Below are 21,361 nucleotides of genomic sequence, written 5' to 3'. Positions count from 1 at the left end.
TTTATTGCACACTTACGCGGGGATAATCGTATCTTCGGCAACTACTCGACAGTACGAAATGTTTAACGTTCCGCTAAATTAAAAGGCACGATGTGGGAGAAAAAATTCATGATGCGTAACTTTTTACATAGACTTTCATCCAGCTCATCTCATCGTGAAGCAATTATTCACGATTGGCCAATTCATAACAATTATTCTTTAGAAATTATACATCTAATATGGCAACGAATAGATGACAATTAAAATTTTACCGCTGCGGCTACGTAGCCTTACTTTTCACTTTTATTCGCGATAATTTAACAGAAGAACGCGCGAGATGATCGCGCAATGATTTCACGTTGCGCGCGGGGCTTTGAAATTTTCAATTAATTTTTCTCGTCGACGCAGAGCGGAAAAATTTCAATGAACCAGTGAAAAATCAAGATAGCGCGATATTTTTCAGGCTTTTCGCGCGCACAGTAAATTTATCACAGCTCGAGGAAAGAGAGAGAGAGAGAGAAGTAACGGCGATCGGGCGTACGATTAAAGTGTAATTTTTTCTTTAATCTCCTCTCATGTATATATACGGTCGCGCCGATTTCGTTCGATTGAGAACGTGACCGGTCGCTACCGTTAAAATGCACGCGGCGGTACGCCGCACCTGTGAGTCTGTGTATCTCTCGCTGGCGGCACATTTTATTTTATCCAAGGCAAGACTCGGTTTTTTCTCGCTCTATCTCTTTCTCTCTCTTTCTCTTCTCTCTCTCTCTCTTACTGCAATGCGCTCGTGAGCGACCTTCTTAAGCTTTGAATTGAAAAATGACTAGATACTTTTCAACATCGGCGGGATATCGTATTTCAAGACCCGGTACATTCAAAAAGGCGCGTAAACAATTATCGACGATTGTACTCGAGTGGCGCGCGTACACATACATCAACTCAATTAAAGAAACTCGCCGAGTGACGTACTTGGAGAGAGGGACGAATGAATCTCACGGCAAATACTGCCACGACAAATGTACTCGACGCGTATAAAACAATCCGGCGATTCACAAAGGCAAACAGTTCTTCAATTATCTCTCAAGAGATAAAGAGATACATAGGGAAAGAGAGAGGGAGAGAGAGAGAGAGAGAGAGAGAGAGACCTCTGTCCCGATATAAGCCTACTTTCTTTGTACATATATTCTTTTGCTATTGTTTTGTTGGCTTGCTCGACGAGGAAAGCAAAAAATCCGTTTGCTCGCGAAGGGGAGTTGCCTTCTTATACCGAGCGAGAGAGAGAGAATCGCGCACAGAAATGTTGATTGTTTGTGATTTCTTCGATTGAACTCAAATATAATTCGCGTCTGGGTGTCACGAGGATTTCATTGTACTTGAGCGCGCGATCAATTGACCGAGAGCTCGTCTCGATCGCGTCGAAATATGCGTGCGAAACGAGTCTCGCCAATTGGCCTTTTTTCGACCAACGATGAATTTATACACACAATATATGCGCGTGCTCGCATGGGAACGTCGAGCGATTATTAAAAGCGTCGACGCTCGCATAAATTGATAATGATAGGGAGGCGCGCGCGAAAAATGGACTAATATCAACGCACTGCTACGCAACCTCCGACGAAAGAGAGAAATAAAGACCAAGAGAGAGAGAGAGAGAGAAAAAGAGCATAAGGACGAAGAGTTGGATGGCGTAGCGAGCTCACTACGCAGCTGGCCTCGAGGCAATTTATTACGTAGGTACACAGCTTCCTAAAATCTAAATCACCCATCGGCGCTGCTCGGCAATGTACCGCCGCGCGTGCTATATGCAGTATGTAACCGCACCCATATGTATGATATAGTTAATCGTCACCTGGTTACCGTGTCCCGGTGGTTTTGCGGCGGTACTTTACGACGCGCGCGCCAACTATGCCTACGTGCCTGGGCTTTTGCATACATACGTGTATCGGGATATTACCCATTCCATAAAGACCGAAGCGGCGATTAAAAACGCACACAGCGTGGAATCTAATCGACGCGTCTATAGACTTTTTTCCGATTTCTTTGCGATTTTCGACTCGACTGACTCGCGATCGCTTAGTCAACTCTTTTTCGTGTAACGCTCGAAATTCCCGAGGCCGATCGTAAAGTCACGAACAGAAGAGAGACAGACGAGGCCTCGGAAAGCGACGAATGATGAAGACGCTGCATCTATGAGTATATAGAGCCACACGTAGCGTATACACAATCAGTGGGTCCAACGAAATGATTGATCTCAGGCCTCCGCGCGCATGAATACATGCGCCGTGGCAGCCGTTGCGATCATTCGTCATTTCGTTGCGTTGCCCAGGCCCCAGCGGGACACGCGCCCGCCTGTGTGTTTGCGTCTGTGTTATATTATATACACATACTATACTACTATATATACACGCGCGCACGTATATCATCTTCGGTAGATCTCGTTAATCGCTTTTGTTTCGGCGCTTTCCAAGCTTTTCTTGGAACCCTCTGGTGCGCGCCGCGATTTTTCATTGCTTTTTACCCATTGCGGACGAGAGAAATTTTATATATAGAAGCTGCTTAATTCCAAGTGGGACTTGTTGAAAATAAGACACAAGAAGAAGATGCAACGTTGCTTCATTACTTTGATTGATCATATTTAATGTGTTTGTTTTAAATTCACGGGCATGCCTAAGACCATATACCACGCGCCTGACGAATCGCCAACGAGTGTAGGCTAGCGATTAAATGGCTTTTTTAATTGCTATTACGAGAAATCATACGAAAAAGAAAAGGTTCATTTTTTACTCGTTCTTATAGTCTGTAAACGCTTTTTGTCTATTTAACAAGTTCAACGTGTCAGCGGATACATAATAAAGTAACTACTCGTTTACGTAAATAAAACATAATATGTTGCGTTTCACGTCAACTCTTGCAAACGCGAGGATTTGAACGTAACATGTTCCGGTCGTGTTTTCAGGAACTAAAATTATTTTAAAAAATTTCGTCGAATCGATATCGATGTGTGTTTTTTGCTCAGCTTTCCAACGCAGTTTTTAATTTTTCTCAAATTCTTTCGATTCAAAATAAAAAGTCTTTACGATACTGAACGTCCCGTAAATCCAAGCTTTTCTTCTTTTTACAATTAAATCTCACACTAGGACGAGTCGAGTATATATTCTCGTTTTACGGTGTGCACAAAAAAATCTGCTACTAGCTACACATACAGAAACGCACACACAAGTTCGAGCGCATAACGATAGACTCGAGCGAGCTAACGATCTTCTGCGCACTCGCACAAACACAAACACACATGCACACACACGCAGTACCGGTTTTTCTTTGCTCTCTTTACGCTCGATTCCGTGAACTTGGCACACGTACACATATAAACAGATATCTATATATAAAGAAGCAAGGATAGCTAATGAGGACTCGTCTGTGTGTGAAAAACTCAGCGAAGAATGAATTCGTGATTTTATTTGTGCGTTAATGCATGATTCAAATGCACATACGCGTGTGTGTGTGATTTTTCTTTTTATATCGCGTAGGTATCGTTTGAGCGCAAGCCGATGATGGGCTAGTTTTTTTCTTGCGCCCGGCAACGACGGCGACGAGCGCAAGGTGTGAGCTCCGTATAGCATTTGAGATGCCTCGCGTCTCTTGGCATACAAATGTATATATAGGTATACGTGCGCGCACGACCCAACGAATTAATTAAAAAAGGCACAAAGATGGAGTAGTGTGGACTTTTTTGTTGCATTGTTTCTCTCTTATACTTTTCGAAATTAAATCTCATCGTGTATAGCATCTCGAAAGAAACAAACAAACAGGCTGCAGCAGCGCAGGGACCCGCGCGAAAGAAAGTAAAAAAATACAGTCATTTTCAGAAACTCATCAGGTATCCTCGGCTCGAGCGACGATGAAATAAGCAAAAATGAAGAAGAAAAAAAAGTCTCAAAGCTACACAGTGTGTTGTTGCTGCTGCTGCTGCTGCTGCTGCGGTGCTTTCTCTCTTTCTCGACTGATGCATTGACTTGCAAAAGGCGCAGCGGAAATACTGGACCCGGACGAATTTTAATATCGTTATGACGAATTCACTGCACGACTTTTCATGCGAGTCGACAAGGGAGTAAAAACAGCACTGCCGATGCACGCGCGCGAGCGCATATGTATAAACTTTTTCGCTCTCGGAATACTTGTGTACATGATGCAGGGACGACGGCCAGAACAAAGTCGAGGTGCAGTCACCTCTCCTCGTGCAATAGATATTTCGAAAAGTCGAATTGCGATCGAAAAATCGCAATTAAGAGTAAAAAAGAATTATAAGCGATTCGATCGGGACGCGCGCATGCCGCTACATATGTCGATCGAAGCGCTCGCAAAAAGCCACGACACAGGTTCGCAGGCGCGCGCGCGTCTTCTTTTCTTTTTGCTGACCAGCGAGCGACGCGTCACCGCCAGTCTTTCGCACCTCTGCTCGATTTTTTCTCGGCCGCGCCACAGCAGCAGCCCGTTTATGTCGCGAGATCTATAAAAGGAAACGTAATCCGTTATCAATCGCGCGCAAGTAGATCGAAACAGATAATGAGGAATGCGCTAGGCTATACTCACGAGCACACACACACACACACACAGTGTATGATATAACGGTAGGTATAATTACTTATTAGAAGGTGTGCTATCGTCATTACAGTCGATGCTCCGCACTGCAAACGGAAAAAAGGTCGTTTTTAACGAGGTGTGCGATCGCGTGACGCTTTTGTAGCAGTTTGTTTTATCGCAATTCATCGATATTCATTTGGGCCGATCGCTACAACTTGCAACAAAATATCATACATAAATTCCGCCGTCAATGATATAACCCACTTTGCAATGTATACCACCTGCGAATAGCGTAGTGCAAAAATTCAATGGAAGGTCAACTAACGTATTCCGATCGGGCCTCTTTCTCTATTAAAGGCTACTTTTTAATGATTTTACATTTATATTCATTATGTATGCATATATGTATATAATGTGTGTGTGTGTGTATATGTATGGTTATTAGTTAACTCTGCAAAGATGTATAATAGATAACGATTGCGGCTAATTAAGTCATTGAAAGCAGTGCGACTTTGAGCCGTTATTTATTATTAAATGCGCGATCGATTTCGAACGGAAAATCTTGGATGCGCGTCTAGCTGCGAGCTTATCAGAGGCCGATTGTGTTGGAACGAGCCTCGAATGACTCTTTGGCGGCGAGTCTCTTTGTGTGTACACCGGAACACTAAAAATCTTGTTTGCTTATAGAAATAGATTTATTGGCTTTTAATAAAAGCAAGCAGTAGATATTAATAGACTTCCCCCACGTGTTTGAAAACGAAAAATTTCTCGAGTCATTCGCATGGACAGAGAAAAATTGGAAGAATTTCACGATAAGTAGTAAAATGCATAAGAAATATTTCGAGCGAGCGATCTGGGCATGCATACTTTGTATAAAGTGCGCTTCGACGAATGCCGCAGCTGTCCGAGTCAATACGGCGATTGATACATCAGCTCCATTAAAATCAATCGGCAAAAATTTCTCGACTACTTACAACCCTGCGCGAATAATCGTAAACAAGCCAATAAAAAGCACGATAGCCCGACTGCGTTCTCCGATGAATTATTCGGATCAAAAATTGACTCATCGCCAATGAGCCAAAAGTAAAAATTCATATAAGTATATGAGGATCCTTGGAAAGAACCGAGCCAGACCTTGAGCGAAACTTTAAAACAACCCACTGGAAGCACGCACACGAGCGTCGTCCTTACATTATTATTTCTTGAAAAAAGAAAAAGGAGTAAAAAATTTGCTGGGCAGGCACTGGCCCATTAAATAACCTACGCGTCTTAACCTCGTAAAGATAATAAACCGCTTTGGGAATCCAATAAAAATCATAGCTTCGGACGCGGAGAGTCATTATATGTGTGTGCGCGCTGCTGCTTTGCCTTATATGCGGGAGCATAGAAAAAGACAAGCTGCGCGTATAGCCGCGCGTATAGACGTTGCTAATGTCCCACAGGAATTAAAGGAACAAGCCGGAGAAAAAATGGTGAGTCGCGCAACAAGATTACACCATTAAGGAAAAGAGCGAGAGACTTTTCTCGGGCGCTCGCGCAGATGGCGCTAGCTAATAATAATAAACAGAGCGCTGAAAAATATATTCGAGGAATCTTTTAATTGGAGAAGCTGCAGGTAATTTTTTCGCGTTCGGGGGGGTTGCAGTACTACGCTTGCCGTTTTCTCGCGAAAGTGTTTGTTTAATGGAAATTTAAGTACACGACGATTATATGGTCGCGCTTTAAAATTCACATATGAATTTTTCGTGACAATGAGATGCCACGATTTTTCCGCGAATAAAACACACATACAGAGCGTGTAGGAGCGAGTACGCTCGAGTAAAAGCACTTTTGATTGGCTCGTAAAAAGGTTTATTACGCATATTCGTTAAAGCACGTGTATAAATGCTGTCTCTTTTGCAACTGTTATAAAAGTAAAATTTTATGTACCCAGCCATAATAGGGTTTCTCCGATTCAAAGTCGTTATGCTATACCATCGCGCGCTGACTCTGTGTCTATAAACATTTCGTCCTTTTATCGATGGAAATTTACCCGAAAAATGTAGATGTAGCAGAATAAAAAAAAGAAAAAAACGTTTTATAGTACCATATGAGCTATTTATGATTTAAGCGACGGAGCCTTAGAGAACCTCGAGGCTGCGCGCATTTTCGAAACGATCCTCGTGCAATATAATTTTTTATTATTTTATTTTGCCTAGCTAGACAACCTAAACGTATTTATGGAATTGGCCACAGTCGTACATTAATTTATGCAGAGAACGGGCAGCGCGGCCATAGATGCTTTTATTGTTGCAGCCAAAAACTCACTTTTTCGAAATCTGCATGAAAGCCGTGTACACTAGGAAGTATATTCACACGCTCATATCATTTCTGTACTTGTACACTGAGACGCGTATGTGTGTATATTTGTAAACACTTGCACAGAGCACTAGTAACAAAAAATACCAGCAACCACAATATCCAAGATAAAAACGATAACAACAACAACAACAACGAGCACAACGACAACACCAGAAAAAAAAACACCAACCGGCGAAAACTTGACAGCGATTCACTTATGGATCTCGAGCGCACGCACAAGAAAGCGATCTTGCCTGTAGCAGCGACGATCAGCGACTGAAGAGCAGCCAACGGCCGCCACCGCTACCACTATACATGCTTCCTAAGCCATGGCATTCACTTGCTCGCACGGTTCCCTCTTTCTATCGTTCGCTTAGCTCGCTCTCCGTATAATGCCTTTGCCATCATCATCATCATCGTGCAGTGGAGTGGGTACAAGATCCTACGCTCTACACGCTCTATTGTTTTTATATATATAATATAAAAGTATACAATCGCGAGCTGTGGTGCGATGAAAACTCATTTCCCCCTGGAGAACGCGGTAAGGCGCATATACGGCACGAGGACAAAAAGTGCGCGGGCCCCTTTTTTGCCTTCTAACTTTGAGTGGGATAGACGGACGTTAGCTCTTGCTACCACCCGCTCTTCTACTCCTTATTTGATTAATTATATATTATTTTTGTTATTAGGCTCGACTACAACAGAGACATTGCAGGTGTATACGATAAAAATTATCCCGCTGATGCCCGAGAATTATACCTATGCTATACGGTATGATGGATACGATCAGGAAGTTAGTGGGCGTGGGCATCGCTGACCAGGGATGATGTTTTTTTGACACTCAAATATTTCTCCAATGCTAATCAGATGTGGTAATTATTCGCGCGTATGTATACATATGTACATGTGATACGTGTATGTGATATATACACAAGAGCCATCAATCAGAGAGTATCGACGTAGAGATCGGCTGGATGGACAGTTAAAATAACATATCGATGCTCCGTTAAGAACATTCAAATCTCAGGTCTCGCATGCTAAAACCGTAGGCTTGTCCTCGCAGAAAAAACAAACCTCGTCGCCTCACAAGTCTCAAAATCCATTTGCAGACTACGTATATGTGCCTATATAATAAAGAAAAAGTATATATGACGCACGAGAGAAAGATTTCCCTTATTCGCAGCCAACCACCTACCGCGTGCGCCTTTGAACCCACAAAGAGAATTGAGTGTTCATATACAAGCGCGCATGTGGTGCTTCTGCTCGTGTACCTGAGTGTGTGTGTGTGTGTGTGCGCGCGCGAGAGAGTAAAGGGTATCGAAGGGAAAGATGATCCACAAAATGAGCAGCAGCTTATACGATGAAGTACTCTCGTTCGATTTATCTGTAGCCAGAGCATATGTGGCTCATGCTTTTCGAACAGAGGAGTAATTTAACAAGCCTATATACGGCGTGCGGAGGTCCGTCCTGGCGAGCCGCAAAGATGAGTTACTCAGTTTTCAGTGCAGATATCCTCTCCCTATGCCGTTTTTTTCCCCTTTGCTTCTTTCATACGTGTAAGATGGGAAAAATGAGAGATGTACAAGGAAATTGAGTAGGAGATATTTAAGTAGGTACTTTATGCTCGATAACTCCCCCATTTGCCAACTTTAACGAAGCTTGCCTCCTTTTTTCTTTTTAATTATAAGATATCGCAAGTAATGCAATCCGTGTAATATTATAAGAATAATTTATTTAGATCGCAGCACTTAAAAAAAAAAGACGAGTCAATGGCGGCGGTGGTAATGCACCGAATGGTTTCGAAAAACATTATGCAAATCAATGAAAAATCTTTACACGAGCTCGAGCGTGCATCTGCAATGTATATATAATATATAATAATCAATAATTTTCTTCACGAAACACTGCAGAAGACATTTCGCACGCTACATAATAATGCTCGGCTGGCGTAAAAACATCATTGATTCGGTGGAGCGAAGATTTTGCATCTTCTTTTTTTTTCGAAAGAAGCAAAACAAGGAAGAGAAGCTAACAGCAGCGGCAGCAGCAGCGAGTTTTTAGGCCAATTAAAATTCAGCGCAGCACGACCACACCGGAATATAGTAGCCCAAACACACTTGGGATGTTTCGCTTTTTGTAGAGAGAAAAGAAAAAAAGACGGGGGAAAGAAGACGAAGAAGAAGAAGAAGAAGAAGAAGCAGAAAAAGCAGAAGCAGCAGAGACGAGAGAGCCAAGGGTTATAATCGTTATTAGAGGGTTCCGTGTCCAGGGATTTCTTCTTAAATAAGCCAAAGGATGCACGCATCGATTTTTCTGCGATGCAATTATTATGCGTGCAAGAATACGAAATTTTTATCCCTATAGAACATGTGATTTCGATGGGGATTTCTTTCGTAGAATATATCGGTAATAGACTTGGCCTCTTTATAATACTTTCCAGTAACAAAAAAAAAAGACAGAACAGAAAAAAAACGTATCGAAATAAGCTTTCGGCACAAATTACCTATACGTAGCCTCGGGCTCATCACCGTCAGGTAAATGTAAATTTTTCTCGCAGAAACGCAGGCAAATTTTTCATATTATAATATTTGCATGTCAAGGATTCGCTGATACACGTCTCGTCTCGTGTATCCCCATCGATCAGGTGGAGAGACAGAGAGAGAGTCGGAAATTGTCGCGCAATTTGCACGGTTCACTGGCAAACGGCAGCAAAGCAGCACACGTCGCGTCGCGAGGGCCCGAAAAAAGAGACGAAGAATTATCTCTAAGAAGGGGCATAAATCGCTAAGAGATTCATTCATTACACATATCCACTTGGCCTTTCCGTAATTAAATTTATTTCGCGATTCGTCCGATTGTCTGCGCGCTTGGAGAAAGAGAATTGTAACGGTGTGCTTTTTCTCTCTCTTCTCTCTTTCTCTTTCAGAACAGCGCCTTTTTGTTGTCTATACGCTGCAAACTGCACGTCTTTTTAATGGCCGCTCGCAAGGGGCGCGAACGTGACCACTGTCTGCTGCTGCTGCTGCTACCAGTGCTCTCGAGCCGCTCGAGCGCCGCCAAACTTTTGGTACTTTTTTTGACGGCGTATAAGGTTTGCTTGTACAAACACGTGCAAGAATTCAAGTCATGGGATTCGCGAGACTTTTTTCTGCCTATAATGATGTTGTTGCGTATCTCGAGTCTCACGGATCAGTTTCATAAAAAAGCAGCATCGCTCGTTGAAGCGGCCACGCGCTGTGATCGGGAAAACAGAGTGAAATCTGTCCGCGCGCCGACTCTATAGAGCCATTAAACATCGGTATACAAAATAAATCCCCCGAAACAAAAGAAAACTGACTCGCTGAAGTGGCCTTTCGTCGGTCTTTCTCGCGCTGAATGTAATTGCTTTTAATTAAGAAGCAATCGCGAGAAGGACCGAGCGCGTGGACCCGACCAGAAGTTTTCGTGATGCATGGCTCCAAGCTGGCGCGCGAGCTGCCGAATGCGCGCGCGGAGAAAGGGAAAAGATGTGCTGCGCGAGGCGCCAGTACGTGTGAGTATGTATTTAAGCGGTGTATATTCTTTGATTTTTTTTGTTCTCTTTAGAGGCAAACGCAGAAAAAGAGGGGGGCAGAGATAGAGGAGGAGGAGGAGGAGGAGGAGAGGAGAGGAAAGCCAAGCCAGCCCGGCAGACGAAGAAGAGGCGAACGAGACAAGAGGCTGCGAGGATAAAAGTTGGCAGCTGCGAGCGAACGCGTGCCTCGATAGAACAGGTTACGCTTAGTTTTCATTTGGAATAAAGAGAGAAAAATAAATGTTTAAAACCAATATGCAACGATTCCGAGGCATTTGGAGGCATTAGCGCGTATTTTACGTTTATAAGCCGCGCTCGTAACGGTACACACATCCGCGCGCGCGCGTAGATACGTATACAGCAAAATATTCTCTCTCTCTCTCTCTTTCGAGCACAATGTTCCATGCAAAGTCGACTTGTGCACTCGTATAAAGAAATTCCAACGAGCAGCGAACGCCGTTTGCAGCGCCGGAAAATATAATCGCCAGAGTCCAATCTATGTGTGTGTGTGTGTGTCTGTCTGCGTGTGGCTCGCGTGTGCGCGAAATATTTCCATTTGCTCGCGTATACATACATAAAAAAGGTAGCTATTGTAATGGCGCGGTGGCATGCAACGATGCAGCAGCAGCTGCGCGCCGATCGGAATCATCGGCCGAGAATCAATTAGGAGCGAAAAGATAAGCAGAAGGAGCCAGCAGCAGCAGCCTGACACCTGTGTCCGCGCCTCTCTCTCCGGACTTTAAGACTTCGTTAGCGCTTTTTTATCCGCATCTTATCGCGCGGCCAGCGCCTGCGGTCGTAATTTCTCATATTAATAGGAAAAATCGCGCGCACCGACGTTGCATCGATACTGAAGAGTGGACGAGGCAGCAGCCTCATTACCAAATTACACACGCGGCGAGTCACGCGCGCTCAATATATATCTCTTTAAAAGCCGATGACAAGTGGTATAAGCCACCAGCGGACTTCCACGCTCGTAGCAATAATTCACCTGTTTCGAGAGAGAGCGAAAAAAAACATCTCGACGCCAAGAACAACTCCCACAGTATGCCACGGGGAGTACCTTCAGTGCTTTATTCTTCGAAAAACGCGCGACACAATATAGCGCGACCGATTCGCTAATTTCCAAGCGTGTTGAGCTGCGGCCGATCGATTTTGGGCCAAAAAAAAAGACGAAGAAGAAGAAAAAAGCCGCACGGGAGGAGGACACACACAGAGGGAGAAAAAAAAAAGAAAAGGAAAGAGAGAAAGAAACGAGTCGACAAGACATCCGATATATATAAATATACAGTTTCACTTGCACACAAGTCGCCGGATAAAAAAAGAGGACGTTCACCTTTGTTTGGCGCGATATACACCTTGCGAAAATCGACAAAAAATAGTATACGCACCGAGGGAAAATTAACGCCGCGAAGCTGTCGATTCAAAGTGTTAAACTCTTACTTTCGAAATAGAATAAACTCAGGAGTGACTCGGCACTTTGATTCCCGCAACGCACCGCGAGAACATAATTACCGTGACGTCTCCGCCGGTGTGCAGACATCTATACACGGTAATGATGTTTGGATTAAAGCCATAGATATGTGTACCGAGAAATACAGCGCAAATAATTAAAGCAGATCCTTATTAAAATTAATATTATGTAAAATTTTCACAGCACATTGAAAAAATGCTAGGTCTAACAAAATCAAAAAAAGGATATCGAATTGTGTTTCAAGAAATCTATCTTGAGTCATCGATCAAATGCCGCAAACAATATCGCGTATCTCTTCTACGCTATGAATTTCCATTTCAGCGCCTCCACTCGATCGATCTTTTTTCGTCAAACTAGAGCATCCATATATATGTTATAGAAAGAGAGAGAGAAAACACAGATCCGAGATAGAACACACGTGACTGAATACTTGCAAAGATCTTGGAGAAAAGGAGCATCCATAATACATACGCCGAGAGAGACAGAGATATTTATCGGGATGTGCGGTTATAAAACCAAAAGATTTCGAGAAAGGATGTACGGCGACTTTTTTTGCGATTATCTGAGTCGAACCGTTTTTCGAACTAGAAACTGTGAAAAATACGTGATGTGCGCCAGCACGAGCAACAATTAATATATATACCTACTCGGATAATCTCTCACACATAAGCAAGCGTGACTCGCACATTTTTCCATCTTCAATTTTTTTTCTTTATTCACACGCTTGTAAAAACTCATTTTCTTGCGTATTAATAACACGCGGATCATTCAAAATGATGACTCTATAATCCATAGTCCGAGAGCTGCAATTACCGATTCTTCTGACACTTCTACTGGTCCGTAGCGGCGGACTCTACTGTATATTTTGATTTAATTGACATTTTACGCGTCTGTGTATTGATGATAATTCAAAGTAAGTGCAGTACATTGTATATGACTGATTGACAAGTTATAAAAAAAAAAAAAACTATCAGCGGCGTGTGTAATCATCGACCGCGTGGTAGTCATCGAATTGGCATATATAGAGACCAAAATAACTTGTATACATAATGACATTCGCAGATATTTTTTAAATTCCCCAATATATAAGATATTGAAAGTTCATTCAAATACACCGAGTTTTTAAAAGTTATTGTAATTGCCTCGTCGAAGTCGTAACATTAGTCAGACGACACGCCTGAAAGAGAGTAAGAGAATCAATAATAATATATTCTTCGTTTGCGGACTCGTATGATAATCGGCGAATTATAATATAAGATAAAATTAGCTGAATAAAACCGGAAAATGTACATCATTACGCGTGCGTTTATGTATAGGCGTACGTACAAAACAGAACATAGAATTTCCATCTATAGTGGAGAAAAAAAACCATAACGATAAATCGTCAACATTTTCTCTCTGGCTCTTTTTCTCTATTTCTCCTTCTCGCTCTTGTTCGTGTAAGAAAAAGGAAAAGCTTCAAACGATTCGACCGAACATTTAAAGCGAAAAAAGTGCAACATTCACGATTCCCTCTTCATGCCTCTCTTATGTAGGAAATAGAAACTCGTTCGCGAGATAGTAAGTGCGCAGCGAACGCGAGAGGAAAAAAATAAGATTCGCCAAAGGAGCTCTTTCGTATAGCGAGGGCAGTTAGTGTTTTTCTCATGGGATAGCGCGCGAGTGCACGTGTGCAACAACGTCTTATATTATTGCCCCGCTTTGCGCTATTTTACACACGTGCGCCAGCTGCCCACGCTTTTTCTTTTTTGTTTCTTTCTTCTTTCTTTTTTCTTCTCCTGCTTTTTTTTTTCAAATTTTAATACGCGACACTTGGAGATTAAATCCAGCTGAACTGGTTGTTTGCGCCAAGTTTACGCGCGCGCGATTGTCCGCTTATCTGCGCCATTTAATAGCATCGCATATCGAGAATCCAGCGGTATCTTTATGAAAATTCATTGCCAGTATTGGAATATTCGGCCATTTCTGAGTGGGGAGAGAAAAGTGCGCTAATCTACGAGCACACGCGGGCTTTATAATTAAATTAAATTAAATCCACACCTGTACTTATTAAACGACCAAGAAGAAGACCGGCAAAAAAGGAGGCTTTGCGGAATCGCGAAATTCCACAGTGTGCGTTATTATGTGCTGCACGTTCCTGCGCACTTATATTCGGAAAACAATGCAGCTAAAAAAGCCGCCAATACATACGTGCTGGCTACAAGTGCTCCGGGTCTCTCTCTCTCTCTCTTTCTCTCTGGCCACAAGCAACGGAGTCTGGGCATTCTTGTAAAAATTAAATACTAGTTTTCGACTTTTAATCTGACAGATAAATATGCGCTAAAAGGCCATCCAGCGGTAGACATTGAATTGTGCATATGATCGATAAAACATGAAATTGACGATCAGAAATCGGCAATTTTTCGTAAAATAAAAAGGCAAAAAAGCCACGAAACGGTAATATACAATGACATTGATGTCTCGATCGAATTACCCATCAAGCGTCGTCTCTCCGCATCTGTGACGATAAACGATAGTTTATAGTTCGTTATAACACTCAATCTCGCTCACCTTTTCTGAATTTTCAAGTGCGTGTGAGTGCGAGCGCACGCATGCGTGTGTGTGTGTCTGTAAGTATATAAAAGCCGCAGCAGCCCCGGAAATTCCATAAAACGATAACGCTCGTGACATACGAGCGCCGATTTTTTTTCTTCTCCGAGCCTCTAATGTATACAGCATACAAATATTGCGTGAGCGGGAGAAACTTAACTTACAGTCGTCATAAAATTTAATGTTAATGGCGTGCGACACATTCAAAAATATCTCGAGAGAGTTCGATTCTTCAAAAGTATTATCATCTGATTTACTATTATCACTTTGAATATTTTGTTTTGCCTCTCATCTTCTTCTCTTTCTTCATTTTTTTTTTCTTTTTCACAAATATTGGCTAAATTATGATTGCAGTTGTTTACGATTATTAGCCTAATTCGCTATGCGCATAACAATCAGGTTAAATATGCTCACATGCTAGCTCGAGCTCGCTCACGCATACTATACACACTGAGTCGCACACACGCGAGCAAACACGTACATGTGCCGAGTAACGGATGTAAAACTTTATTTTTATTTTATTCAATTACCATCCCATACGCAATCACGAGAATTGAATTAAAAAATCCAAGCGAGAAACGAGTCATTAATTAGTAACAAAAGAATTAGACGATGAAAAAACGCGATATTACATAAAAATTATGCGTTATCTGGGCATTATGCAGTACCTCCCATGGCGAACGTGCAAAAAAAACGGCGATGAGGGTATGTACATAAAAAAAGCATAAAAACTGGATTTGGAATATTATAGAGCATCGCACGTAATAAGGTATCAAAGAAAACGTAATAAGCCACACAATATACACATGCGTGCACGGCGGAGATTAAGGGAGAAAGTTTAAATGCTGTTTCGTACGGGCTTGCTCGTTTTTTTAACTTAGCTACTCGATTCGTTACATAGAAACTTTGTGTAATTTTGCGGCAAAAACAGATGCTGCTGCTTACCGCTGTAATGGAGCCGATGTCGAAAGGTAGTGTTTTTCTCGATTCGATGAACGGTCCGCGCTCTCGTCCTGCGGATAAATCCCGGCAATGTTTTTTTTTCTCACTTTTGACTCTTCCTTTTTTATTGCAGTCTTCCGACGCGTCGTCCGATTCTCAAATATGTACTATGCGCGACGGGTGTGAATGAACCTTTGCCGCGAATGTAGAAAATAATTAGTGAAACTTTTATTACGTGCGAGCGCGAATCGATCGATTTTACTGGAGCCGCTTTGAGAAGAAGGCTTAATATCCGTGTAAGCATCATCGCCATTGAGCTACTACAGAAGTTTGAGCGATAATTTTTATTTCGTTGAAGCACATTTCAATTCATGAGAAACCGGTAAAGCCAATATTTGCGTGTATATTACACGCGCGTAGGCATACGCGAACAGAGTATAACGTAACGTTTAGAGTTTCTAAGCGACCAGCTAGGCCCGTAATTAGCGTATGCCACCCATAAGTCAGCGGCAAGAATTCGACACCTCAGAATCTAATGAAAATCCTTGAGAAATCTCAGCGATTGCGCAGGCATCCGTCATTAGTATACGAGCTGGCTTCGCTACATATGTATGCGAGCCGAGTATACCACACAGGTACATACATTTACCGAGTTCGGTATCGCAGATGACCCTAGTATACATAGGCGCGCGCGCTCACAACAATACCTCATCTCCTCGCGCGTCGGCCTCTTTTCCACGGCTTGGCGAATCTTTCTGCCCCGCACACCCCATTATAAGCTATATGCACATAGACGGGCGCTCGTGGCCCGCTTGGTGCGAGCTAAAAGGCCACCAGAAGAGATAAATCCTGCAGCTTCGGAGAGCCTATACTTGTGACTGGAGCGCGCGGTAGTAAAAGTTTTCATTTGACCCGCAGCGGTAAGCGATTTGTAGCGAAGCTGCGGCTATCGCGCGAGGATATCTCGCGTTTTCGGTAGTTGCGCGCGCGAAGCGTGTTGCAGCAGCAGCGCAAGCCAGAAAAGGAAAAAGAGAGAAAGAGACAATAAGATTCTATAATACAAGCGCGAGCGAGAAAGAGAGAGAGAGAGAGAGAGAGAAACGGCGATGCAATGCAGCTAAAAGTTTTATCTCTTCGACTCGAGTTGGCGCGCGCGCGCGCAGCTATACAGCAGCTTTTGTTTTGGCGACGACTCGACTTCTCTAGGTGTGCGTCCGTGTGTTATAGTAGAAAAACGATCCACTAAAGGCCAATTAGTTGGACGCTATGCACGTTTCGGCGCGAGAAAATGGGCTCGATTATTATTTCATTGTTGCCATTGATAAGAAATTTATGCAAACACTTATAACTGGGCCAAGAGAAATTTAAACGGGACTCTAGGTTCTCTTAAGCCTCTAGCGCCTATAGCAGAGTCATTGTAATTTTTGCATTTTTCTCGATGCTATAATAAAATAATTGTCGCTTAATGGCACCTTTTTAGGAATTCAGATGACCTTCGGTACGAGGATAAAAATTTCTCACGATGGAAAAGAGACAATCGTCGTCGACTGGCCTAATTGTTTTTCAAACAATGATGATATATCGTGTCACGAATGCGTCAAAAGACGCGAATCGAAATCAACAAAATTGGTCCGAGAAGCAAAAAGGGATATTGTGTAATTTTACGTTGCTGTGCACCCGCAACAGCCGAGCAGGATTGAATTAAATTTTCGAAAGAATCGAGAGAGAGAAAGAGAGAGCGCATAGGCACGCGCGAGCGGGGCTTATCGTTAAGGGCCGATCGTGCTCTCTTGCTGCAGTGCCGAGGCCACGCACGAAGACAAGAAAAGTATACAGAGAGCCGAGCGAGAGCAAATACGGCCTTCTTCTCTCTTATAATGTGAAGGAAACAAAGTGCATATAAAAGCCTACATCATGTCTGTGCGCTTGTGTATATGATATAAGAAAAAAAAACAGGATAAAGAGAGGATGCGAAAAGACGCGTTATCGTTTTATAAATATATATACGTATGTGAGTGTGTGTGTATGTGTGTGATACTTATAAGAATGGCAAGTGTCACGCCCCAATGCCTGCACTCACACAGACTCGCTCGATCACACGTACACACTAGCCATTATTCCAGAAAAGATCCTTAGCGGACGATAGAATGCATACGTGTGTGTGTGTGTAGGTATATGCTTGCGAATTTCTCGTCCGCGGCCGCGCGTACTCGTATAATATCATCTTCGAAGAAACGAGTTTTTTTAATTAAAAAGCAAGAAAAAAGAGGAAAAGAAGAGAGTTTGTGCGCGCACACGGGACTTTTTCCAGCTAATATCTCATAATTGGCAAAAGCTCGAATTCTGGCTTAGAGTATACTAGTATAAGAGTTTACATGTCGCGCCCTTGGATATACGTTAAGCCTCTTTTCTGTCGAGCGTGTCGAGTGTGCGTCGAAGCTTTCGTGCTTAGCTCTCTCTCCCTCCGTCTCTCTCTCTCTCTCTCTCTCTCTCTCTCTCTCGTTTTCTTCTTTGCCTACACACACAACAATGGGGCATTACCTGCTGCACAGCATCTCTCACCCATGGGCGCATGATTTCGTTAACCCGATGAGAGGTAATATCTCTTGGCGCAGTTATATACAATAGCAACAATGCGCGTGGGACGCATCTCGCACGCGTTCCTTATGCTGCTGCTGCTGCTTCTTCTTCTTTCTCCTTTTCTCCCCAAGCGAGCAGTCGACCGATATATGTATTTATATATAAAGGCTCGCGCGTGGATACGGTAAACGAGTGCCAAGCCCTTTTTTATACCAGCGGATATTCTCCTCCTGTTCTCCGTGTACACGGCTCTACCATGGCGTAAAGGGGGAAAGACACAGCCGTCTTTTGGCTGGAAAATTCAAATTTTACACGCCACATATGTCGCTGCGACGAAGCAAGGGCTGCGATTCGGGCAAACATATTGCGCGCACGCCTATTGCCTGTAGCTTCGCTTGGAAGTTGGAGCGCCGACTCCGCACGCACACCGATGAGTAAAAAATATCATCATTTAGCCGTAAGAGATGGCGACATGCATCTAACGAGCGGAGTATAAGCGGCAGTTTCTCCTACTCGACGAATTCCAGAGATTTTCAATTATAATACCGAGTCCCTAAATAGACGCACGAGCATCTCACCGAGATCCCATGGCAAATTGTGAAACGTGCTCGGCTCTCTCTCTCTCGAGTCTATTTCGCTAAATGCCTAATAGCATCGTAATAAGGAGTGCGCGCGCGCGTGTGTGTATATGCAAGTAACCGCAAGCTATACACAACTCCCACCACGCGCGCGGACGGACGCGTATCTACCTTACGTACACATATATAAATATACACACAGACTCGTAATAAAGATAAATGGTACCTACTTACGTATGTGTGTCTGTCCATGATGAGAAAGACTTGCATATAACAGCAGCTGATTATATCTGGAATTTCGCGGAATGAGTGTTTTTTCTCATATGAAACGTAGTCTCGACAAAAAAAAACAACAACCAAGAGATATGTAGGTTTTAAGGACAGGTGAAAAGCTCCGAGGCTTCTTCCGTCTATTCGCCAAAGGGTTTATTATTTGAGTAAAGGGTTGCTGCGGTGGCAAAGACGACGACGACTCTCGGTTTCTTCTTTTCATTCTTCGAGTGCATCGAAGCTTGCGTAGCAGTGGAGTTTCGACGGCGTACGCGCGCAACAGCTGGCCGATCGAATGTGCGAGTTTTTTTTCCCGCGACTCTCTCGCCTTCGCGCACACATGCGTGAAACGAATCGTATAAGCCTCGAACCTCTATTCGAGGCTGCTGTGGCTTTTCTTTACGGCTCGTCCGGATTTATATACCTACATTATATATAGAAGCAACAACGCACGGATCGCACAGCTGAGCAAGCCTCATTACGGCCATTATCGAACGGCTAATAAAAATCAATTCAGTCATAAGAAATATTCCAGTCGGGATATTTCTCGGTCCCTCCCGTGTGTCTCGAGACAATTGTATATACAGGGACGTTGGCGCGCAATCAGTACTCGTAGCTGCAGACATCGTAAATGCATATGTATTTTGCCGTCTTCGCTCGGACGAGCGAGCTGCTAAATTAAAAGAGCAACAGTGCGAGGAGATTCTTCAAAACAAGTTTCGTTCTTGAAATGCGCCTCTAGGAAAATCAATAAAAGCTCGGGATATGTACACCCGATCTGCTTCTGCGATGAAAATTGCCACGTAACTTTTACTTTGCGTGCGCAAAAATATCCTCACAGCCAAGTCGACGCTTTCTTGGAAAAATCTAATTGCTCGGGCCCTTTCTCGGATTGTCTTGCTATGCAGCACACGCATGCAGTGCATGTTAAAGCAGCTGCATATTTTTTTCTCTCCTTCTCTTTGCAGCTGGTTTGAAAGATGAGTTGTTTAGTTGAACGTTCGATGATGAGCTAATAAAAGGTTTCATCGAGTATATGTAAATTTAATGCACGTGCACGCTCTATACAATGTGCCAATTGTACCTTTCGCCATGCGTGTCTTTACCAGTGATACGTAATTTTTCTCTCATTTATTGACGACTGTGCGCGAATAATCGTGCGCCTTTTTTTGTCTTATTGCGCCCTGCAGAGATCGCAGCTTCGTGACTGGAGCTGCAAAATCGTCCGAAGCAATCTTGTACGCTCATATTTTACTGTGGCGCTGCAATCATTGTTATCCCTTGTATATTTTATACATGTATATATACATACCAACATATATATATATAAAATCAGGCATTATATACAGTTAGCAGCTGGTTTAATCTCGACAAAAGGAAATTCGTTCGCTTTTCTGTAGATCGCAGACTGGCCGAGTGTTGCTTTCACCACCTCTAGCCATGGATGTGTAATATAGAACAAATACCGCTAGATTCTCGCAGTTGTGTTTCTGTGCATTTATTACTGAGCCGACGCGAGAATCAGCATACAAAAGACGAGTGAAAATAGTTAAAACCTATTTAAAAAGATATTTTCGATATTGTTTAAAAACAGCACTACAGAGTGCACGCGTGGACTTGTCGACAATAGGCCTTCTCTGTAGTAGCTGGGTTTTCGGCATTTTAATGCCAATATGAAAGAGTGTATATTGGTCTTGGCGAAGAGGAGAGGAAAAATTCGCTGCTTCCTCGACAGAACAAAACCTTTCGAGCTTTGTGTTTGTGTACATTTTTGGCCCCGCTCTCTTCCAAAGAATTCAAAGAAATCGACGCGAGCGAGCAGCGCGCGAGGCTCGTGCTCCAAAGACCTTCTTTCGTGCGGTGCTCTTCTTCGTTGGCGCGCAGGTATCACTGCCACTTTATCTCGGCACAACTGGAATCTATCTCGCTGCACAAGTTCGGTAAACAGGTGAATTTATGCTCGCGACTTTTTTCCTCGCTCGTTCGAGGCTGACTTATTAAAAAGATTAAAACGTGACCCTAAAGCGTGCGAAAAAATTTTCGATGCAATTTACGAGCCGAGAAAGCGTTAAAAGCAGAGATCGAATTTATGATATATTCCAAAAGGTATACACTCGTACACACACACACACGTTCACTCGGACGGAAGTGATTTTCGATGCAGACGTTTCCTCGCAGCATCGATTCATGCACATAGCCACATTGGCACGCAATCGGACAGCAGGAAAGGTAACATCTTCCTTTATTACATCTCGTTATGTACAGTTAGCAACAGCCGTTGCAACAAATAATCTCGTTCGTTGTTCTCCTTTTTTTTCTCCTCCCCCTCTCCCCCCCGCCTTTAGCCGCTACAATTACGTAATGATAATTATAAGCGAGCATTTTTCAAAGAACAGCTGAAATGTTAACTTCTGCGTAGAAAGCCACAAAACATCTTGTTATAAAATATACATAGATAGACGGACTCTCTCTCTC

At 43.1% G+C, this 21,361-nt stretch overlaps 1 protein-coding gene across 2 annotated transcripts in view; it reads right to left on the bottom strand.

Moving 5' to 3' along the window:
- The window catches only part of LOC106651633, a 59,721-nt gene that overhangs the window by 16,686 nt on the left and 21,674 nt on the right, over positions 1–21,361 (bottom strand). Inside the window, exon 1 of one of the 2 annotated variants that reach the window (XM_014370243.2) lies at positions 6,868–7,154. The exons of the other annotated variant lie outside the window; for it this stretch is intronic. The gene's annotated coding sequence lies outside the window, so the exon portion shown is untranslated. Of the gene's footprint in view, positions 1–6,867; positions 7,155–21,361 lie in introns of those variants that run through there. 2 annotated transcript variants of the gene reach the window in all.

Source organism: Trichogramma pretiosum, unplaced genomic scaffold (genome assembly GCF_000599845.2).
Source record: "Trichogramma pretiosum strain Unisexual culture from Peru unplaced genomic scaffold, Tpre_2.0 scaffold9, whole genome shotgun sequence".
In the NCBI taxonomy this organism is placed as follows: Eukaryota; Metazoa; Arthropoda; class Insecta; order Hymenoptera; family Trichogrammatidae; genus Trichogramma; species Trichogramma pretiosum.
This window is presented reverse-complemented; position numbering and strand designations above follow the sequence as displayed.